Source organism: Melanerpes formicivorus, unplaced genomic scaffold (genome assembly GCF_026170545.1).
Source record: "Melanerpes formicivorus ecotype bairdi unplaced genomic scaffold, bMelFor1.0.p_v2 SCAF_180, whole genome shotgun sequence".
NCBI classification, from domain to species: Eukaryota; Metazoa; Chordata; class Aves; order Piciformes; family Picidae; genus Melanerpes; species Melanerpes formicivorus.
The window spans coordinates 22,495-30,142 of NW_027142532.1; positions in this window are offsets into that span (position 1 = coordinate 22,495).

Below are 7,648 nucleotides of genomic sequence, written 5' to 3' on the forward strand. Positions count from 1 at the left end.
TAGTGGCAGCAAATTTTCAACTTAACCTTTGATATTCCCAAGCCCTCATACTGTGCCACCTGCACCATGCCCAGCAGCAATCAGCAGCACACCTCAGGCACTGTCCATTCTCACTTCACAGGAGGTCGCTTTGCAGTACACAGAGGGCTGCTCACTGCAGGTGCTCTGCAGCTCCACTCTGTTCCTGCACAGTCTGGATCAGTCGATGCCCAGTCCAAATGCTGCAAATTCTGGGGCTGTGTTTCCACCTCTGGGGCAGACTGAGTCCAGTGACTCCTTCTATGCCTCCAAGTGAAAGCAAACTGTGGCTTGCATCCCAGTAGTCATCTTCCAACACATCCAGGCTGTGGGGATCCTCCTGTTCACACCAGAAACACAGAGGGGTTCCACCCCTCGTGGTTTGGTGGTGTCAGAACACTCTGGGTACCTGTATCCACTAAAGCTTTATCCTCTCATGGGTTCAACTTGCCAGGACATTGGTTCTGTGTGGTCCAACAAATCAATTTGTCTCTCCCTTCCATCTGGTTGGAGGCAGAGCCCCTATAAGTGCTGGGTGCTGCTCATTGGCCACAACAACCCCATGCAGTTCTACAGGCTGGGGTCAGAGTGGCTGGAGAGTAGCCAGACAGAAAGCAACCTTCGTGGTACTGGTTGATAGTAGGTTGAACATGAGCCAGCAGTGCACCCAGGTGGCCAAGAAGGCCAATGGCATCCTGGCCTGCATCAGGAACAGTGTGGCCAGCAGGAGCAGGGAGGTCATTCTGCCCATGTACACTGCACTGGTTAGGACACACCTTGAGTACTGTGTCCAGTCCTGGGCCCCTCAGTTTAGGAAGAATGTTGACTTGCTGGAAGGTGTCCAGAGAAGGGCAACAAAGCTGGGGAGGTGTTTGGAGTACAAGTCCTATTAGGAGAGGCTGGGGGTTCTGAGGTTGCTTAGCCCAGAGAAGAGGAGGCTCAGGGGAGACCTTATTGCTGTCTACAACTACCTGAAGGGAGGTTGTAAACAGGAGGAGGTTGGTTTCTTCTCTCAGGTAACCAGCACCAGAACAAGAGGGCACAGTCTCAAGCTGCACCAGGGGAGCTTTAGACTGGATGTTAGGAAGAAGTTCTTCATAGAGAGAGTGATTGCCCATTGGAATGGGATGCCTGGGGAGGTGGTGGAGTTGCCATCATTGGGGGTGTTTAGGAGGGGACTTGATGTGGTGCTTGGTGCCATGGTTTAGTTAATTTGATGGTGTTGGATGATGGGTTGGATGTGATGATCTTGAAGGTCTCTTCCAACCTGGTTTATTCTATTCTATTCCATTCTAAGTGGACAGAACAAAGGGGATGGTTTCTGAGAAAAAAGAAGTGCAGGGAATAAAAGGGTTTGTGCCTGAGCAAAAAGAAGGGCAGAGGAAAAAAGAGTTGGTGCCTGAGAATAAAGAAGCGCAGGAAGCACTAGAAAAAAAAGATTTGGTGCCCAAGAATAAAGCCCAGAGAATAAAAGTGGTGGTGCCTGAGATAAAAGAAGCCCAGAGGAAAAAAGGGATGGTGCCCGAGAGAAAAGGGGAGCAGAGAAGAAAATGGTCTGTGGCAGAGAAGAAAGGAGTACACAGAATAACAGAGTTGGTGCCTGAGAAAAAGTAAGCACAGGGAATAATTGGGTTGGTGCCCAAAAAATAAGAAGTGCAGGGAAAAATAGGGTTGGTGTCTGAGAATAAAGAGGAGCAGAAGAAAAATGTCTTGGTGCCCAAGAGATAGAAAGTGAAGAGAACAAAAGGTTGATGCCTGAGAAAAAAGAAATTAAGAAAATAAATGTTCAGTGCCCAAGAAGAAAGAAGCACAGAGAATAAAAGTGTTGGTGACCGAGAAAAGAGAAGTGCAGGGAATAAAATTGTGAGTGCCTGAGAAAAAAGGACAGAGAATAAAATTGTTGGTGCCCAAGAAATAAGAAGTACAGAGAAAAATGTGTTGGTGCTGAAAGAAAATAAGAGCAGAGAATGAAATTGTTTGTGCCCAAGAAATAAGAAGCACAGAGCAAAAAAAGGGTCTGTGCACAAAAATAAGACTCTCAGAGATAAAAAGGGTTGGTGCCCAAGAAAAAGCAGCACAGGGAAAAAAGGGTTAGTGCCTGATAAAAAAGACGCATAAAGAAAAAACTGGGCTGGTGTCCAAGAAAAAAGAAGTGCAGAGAATTATAGGGTCAGTGCCCAAGAAAAGAGAAGTGCAGGGAAAAAAAAGGCTTGGTGTCCAAGACAAAAGAAGTGCAGAGAAAAAAAGCATTGCTGCATGAGAAAAAGGAAGTACAGAGGAAAAAAATGATTGGTGCCTGAGAAAAAAGGAGCAGAGAATAAAATAGTTTGTGCCTGACAAATAAGAAGCACAGAGAAAAGAAGAGTTGGTGGCTGAGAAAAAAGAAGCGCAGGGGAAAATAGAGTTGGTGCCTGAGAGAAAAGAAGTGCAGAGAAAAATGTGATGGTACCTGAAAGAAACCAAGGGCAGAGAACAATATTGTTGGTGCCCAAGAAATAAGAAGCGCAGGGAATAAAAGTGTTGGTGCCCAAGGAAAAAGAAGTGTGGAGAAAAAATGTGTTTGTGCCCAAGAGATAAAAAGTAAAGAGAAACAAAGGGTTGGTGCCCAAGGAAAAAGAAGTGCAGAGAAAAAAAGGGTTGGTGCCTGAGAAAAAAGAAGTGCAGGGAATAAAAGGGTTGGTGCCTGAGAGAAAAGAAGCCCGAGAAGAAAAATGGTTGGTGCACAAAGGAAAAAGAAGCTCAGAGAAAAAAAGTGTTGGTGCCCAAGAGAAAAGAGGAGCAGAGTAGAAAAGGGTCTGTGCCCAAGAAAAAAGAAGTGCAGAGAAGAAAAGAGTTGGCCCCCAAGAGAAAAGAAGTGCTGAGGAGATAAGTGTTGGTGCTGGAGGAAAAAAAAAGCGAAGGGGAAAAAAAGGTTGGTGGCCTAGAGAAAAGAAGCATAGAGATAAAAGTGATTGGTGGCCAAGAAGAAAGAAGCACAGAGGAGAAAAGGCTGGTGCCCAAGAGAAAAGAAGTGCAGAGGGAAAAAAAGTTGGTGCTAGAGAAAAAAGAAGATCAGAGGAACAAAGGATTGGTGCCCGAGAACAAAGCAGAACAGAAGATAAAGGTTGGTACCCAGAAGAAAAGAAGCACAGAGTAAAACCAGGGTGGTTCCCTAAAAAAAACCAAGATCAGGGAAACAAAGGGTTGGTGCCTGAGGAAAAAGAAGGCCAGAGGAAAGACGGGCTGGTGCCCAAGAAAAAGAGGCATAGAGAAAAAAGTGTTGGTGCCTGAGAAAAAAGAAGTGCAGGGAATAAAAGGGGAGGTGCCCAGATAAAAGAAGTGCAGAGGAAAAAAGGGTTGGTGGCTGAGCAAAAAGAAACAGAAAGAATAAAAACAGTGGGTGCCTGAGAAACAAGAAGTGCAGGGAATAAAGGGGTTGGTGCCCAAGAGAATAGAAGCACAGGGAATAAAAGGGTTGGTGAGCGAGAAAAAGGGAGAAAAGGAAGTGCAGAGAATAAAAGGGTTGGTGCCAGAGAGAAAAGAAGTGCAGAGGAAAAAATGGTTGGTGCCCAAGAAAAAAGAAGTACACAGAAAAATGTGTTGGTGCTTGAAAGATAGCAAGAGCAGAGAGCAAAATGGTTGGTGCCTGAGGAAAAAGAAGCACAGAGGGAAAAAATGGTTGGTGCCTGAGAATAAAGAAGTACAGAGGAAAATGTGTTGGTGCTTGAAAGAAAACAAGAGCAGAGAATAAAAGGGTTGGTGCCCGAGGGAAAAGACTTGCAGGAAAAAAGATGGTTGATGCCAGAGAGAAAAAAGCACATAGGAAAAATGGGTTGGTGCCCGAGAAAAAAGAAGTGCAGGGGGAAAAAAGGGTTGGTTGTGGGAAGAGGATTGTTTTCGGATAGCTTGAGAAGACTATAGGGAAGATTTGCCTTTGCTCGAATTAGAGAGAGCTGTGTTTTGTCTTTGACTCTGAGAGAAGCTGGGCAGCATTTGGTGGGATGTGTTAAAATACTGTTTTGTTGTTTTGACTTGTTTTCTGCCTGTGGTGGGCTATGCCCAACCTGGAAAAAAAATGTGGGTGGAGGGCTCATGAGAGTTTTTTTGCCCTCCCTGGGGGGTGTGTTTCCTCCCCTGGTGTGGTGGGTGGAAGGGTAAGGCCGAGAAGCCTCCTCCCTTCCCCCTTGTAAGGTAAAGGGAAAGAAACTTGAAGGGAAAGGGAAAAAAAAACCTCACAAGCTGAATTAGCAAAGCAGTGGAGCTTTATATTTACAAAGCAATGTAGGATATGCAGGGGAATATTTACAAATTTACAATATCTACAATATATACAAAGATATACAACAGAGTAACACAGAAATGAGAGTAAGCCCCCTCGGCAGAGAGGGGGTTCCCCACCTCCGCTCTCCCCTCTCTCCCCCCCTTTCCCCAGAGTAGGTCAGAAAAAGGGAGAAAGAAGAAAGAAAGAAGTTAAAAGCAGTTTTGTGTTAATTGGAAAGGAGTCAATACAGGCCTTCTATCTTATCTTCAAGGCCGAGGCCTTGGCAGAAAGCCCAGCACAGAGACAGAGCTGCACTGTGGAGGAGCAGAAGCAAGACTGACGATAAAGTACTGGAAAAACCCAGTATACCCTCCTGCTGTCCCAGTTCAGAAGGTGCTTCCTCCCACTTCACCAATGAAATTAGTTTAGGTTATTCCTTCCGTTTACCAACTTCCGTCCACCATATTCCCTTTCTTAAGGGGGCAACGTCAACCGGCCACACCTGGGAAACTGACTTGGTCTGTTCCACTTCCCCCCTCCTTGTCCAGCAGGGGTATGTCGTGGGTTTGAGAGGAAGGCCCAGCCTTCTCCCCCCACAAAGAGAAAAAAGAAATAAAGCCCACAGCTAGCCACAGCCGGAGAAGCAAAAAGGGAAATGCTATATTTACAAGCAAGTTTTAGGGAATGCAGGATGCATATACACAATTTACAGTATTTACAATATATACACAGAGATATACAGCAAAGTAAAAAAACAATAATACAGGAAAGAAATTCCTCCCCCCTCTGGAGGAGGGTTCCCCCCCTGTACCCCCTTCTCTCCCCTTTTTCCCCAAAGAGGGTTAGAAAGAGAGAAAAAGAGCAGTTGTTAATAAAAGCAGTTATAAATTAAAGCAAAGTGTTAGTAGGCCGCACGCTTATCTGTCCAAGGTCAGTCTGGCAGAGAGCCTAGAGGCAGACAAGCTGCAAAGAGGGAGGAGTGTCGTAGGGTTGGAAGGGTAAGGCCCAAAAGCCTCCTCCCTCCCCCCTGTAAAGTAAAGGGAAAGAAAAATTGAAGGGAAAGGGAAAAAAAACCTCACAGCTGAATTAGCAAAGCAGTGGAGCTGCAATGTAGGATATGCAGGGAAATACATACAAATTTACAATATTTACAATATATACACAGATATACAACAGAGTAGCACAGAAATGAGAGTTCCCCCCTCTGCTGAGGGGTTCCCCACCTCCGCTCTCCCCCTCTCTCCCCCTTTTCCCCAGAGTGGGTTAGAAAGAGAGAGAAAAGAGGGGAAAAAAAGTTAAAAGCAGTTTTGTGTTAATTGGAAAAGAGTTAATACAGGCCTTGGTAGCTTATCGGTTTCAAGGCCAAAGCCTTGGCCGAAAGCCCAGGAGCTGCAAGCTGCTGCCCGAAGGAGAAGCGGAAGAAAGACTGAAGATAAAGTGCCGGAATGCCCAGTATACCCTCCTGCACTCCCAGTTCAGAAGGTGCTTCCTCCCACTTTACCAATGAAATTAGTTTAGATTGTTCTTTTCATTTACCAACTTCCGTCCACCATATTCTCTTTCTTAAGGGGACAGGCTCAACCGGCCACAGTCCACCCCTTCTAAACAATTTCATTGGCTGTTCACACTGTCCACCCGATACAAAATGATATTTACAGTTCGTGAGTAAAGTTCATAGTCCATTCCGGCTATGCTCAGATGTAGATGATTCAAAAGTCCAAGTAAATCAGAAAATGAGAAAAAAATGGAAAACAGTTCATTTCTTCGCTGGCGAAGCGATGAAAAGGGAAACAGGGATTCTCAGGGCCTCTTAGTTGACTCAGGGCTCTCAGGGATCTCAGGGTTCGTGCACCGTAGATTCCTCATTGATTCTTCCTTTAGACGCGATGTAGCTGTACAGCAGTTCAAAATTAACCTCTTTCAGCTAAAGTTAAATTTCTTTGTGGAATACACTGAATTTCACCATTCTCTTGCATTACCCAATAAGTGTGACCCGGACCTTCAGCTGAAACCACCCCTCGGACAGGCTTAGCCTCTCCTGAGGGAGAAAATACCCAAACAGTTTTACCTAACAGATTCTTTTCTCTAACAACAGGAACTCTATCACCTTCCACTTTCCGTAGCAAATCTGAATGTGCAGGTCCAGCTCGGTTCACTGAACCTCTACTATTTACCAGCCAGGTTGCTTGTGCTAAATGTTTTTCCCAGTTTTTCAAAGATCCACCTCCCATGGCTTTGAGAGTGGTCTTCAACAAACCGTTGTAGCGTTCAATCTTCCCTGAAGCTGGTGCATAGTAGGGAATGTGGAATATCCACTCAATACCGTGCTCTTTTGCCCAGTTCTTTACAAGGTTGTTCTTGAAATGAGTTCCGTTGTCTGACTCAATCCTCTCTGGAGTTCCGTGTCTCCACAGGATCTGTCTCTCCAGACCGAGAATGGTGTTGCGTGCAGTTGCATGTGGAACTGGATAAGTTTCCAACCATCCAGTGTTTGCCTCTACCATAGTAAGCACGTACTGCTTACCAGAACGAGAACGTGGTAGAGTGATGTAGTCAATCTGCCAAGCTTCACCATACTTGTACTTGGACCATCTGTCACCATACCACAAGGGCTTAAGTCGTTTTGCCTGCTTAATAGCAGCACAAATGTCACAGTCATGGATGACTTGTGTGATAGCATCCATGGAAATGTCTATGGATCTGTCTCGAGCCCATTGGTATGTTGCATCTCTGCCTTGATGTCCTGACGAATCATGAGCCCACCGAGCTAAGAATATCTCACCTCGGTGTTTCCAGTCGAGATCAAGATTAGAGTCCATGTCTACTTGAGAAACTCTTGCAGCTAGATCTGCCTGATGGTTGTGTTGCTGTTCCTCAGTAGCTTTGCTCTTAGGAATGTGAGCATCGATGTGTCTCACTTTCACTGGAATTCTCTCGATTCGATCAGCAATGTCCTGCCATAGGTTGGCTGCCCAAATGGGTTTTCCTTTCCTCTGCCAACCACTCTTCTTCCAGTTCTTTAGCCAACCCCATAGAGCATTGGCTACCATCCATGAGTTGGTGTAGAGATAAAGCTTTGGCCATCTCTCACGTTCAGCTACGTCGAGAGCTAGCTGGACAGCTTTTACCTCTGCGAACTGACTGGATTCTCCTTCTCCGTCTTTCGCCTCTGCAACTCGGCGTGTTGGACTCCACACTGCAGACTTCCACCTTCGCTTGTTTCCAACAAGACGACAGGAACCGTCTGTGAACAAAGCATACTTCTTTTCATCATCAGAAAGGTCATTGTAAGGAGGAGCTTCCTCAGCACGAGTTACTTTCTCCTCTGGAGGTTTAGCACAGTTGATGCCTTCAGGCCAACATGAGATCACCTCCACTAGACCAGGTCTT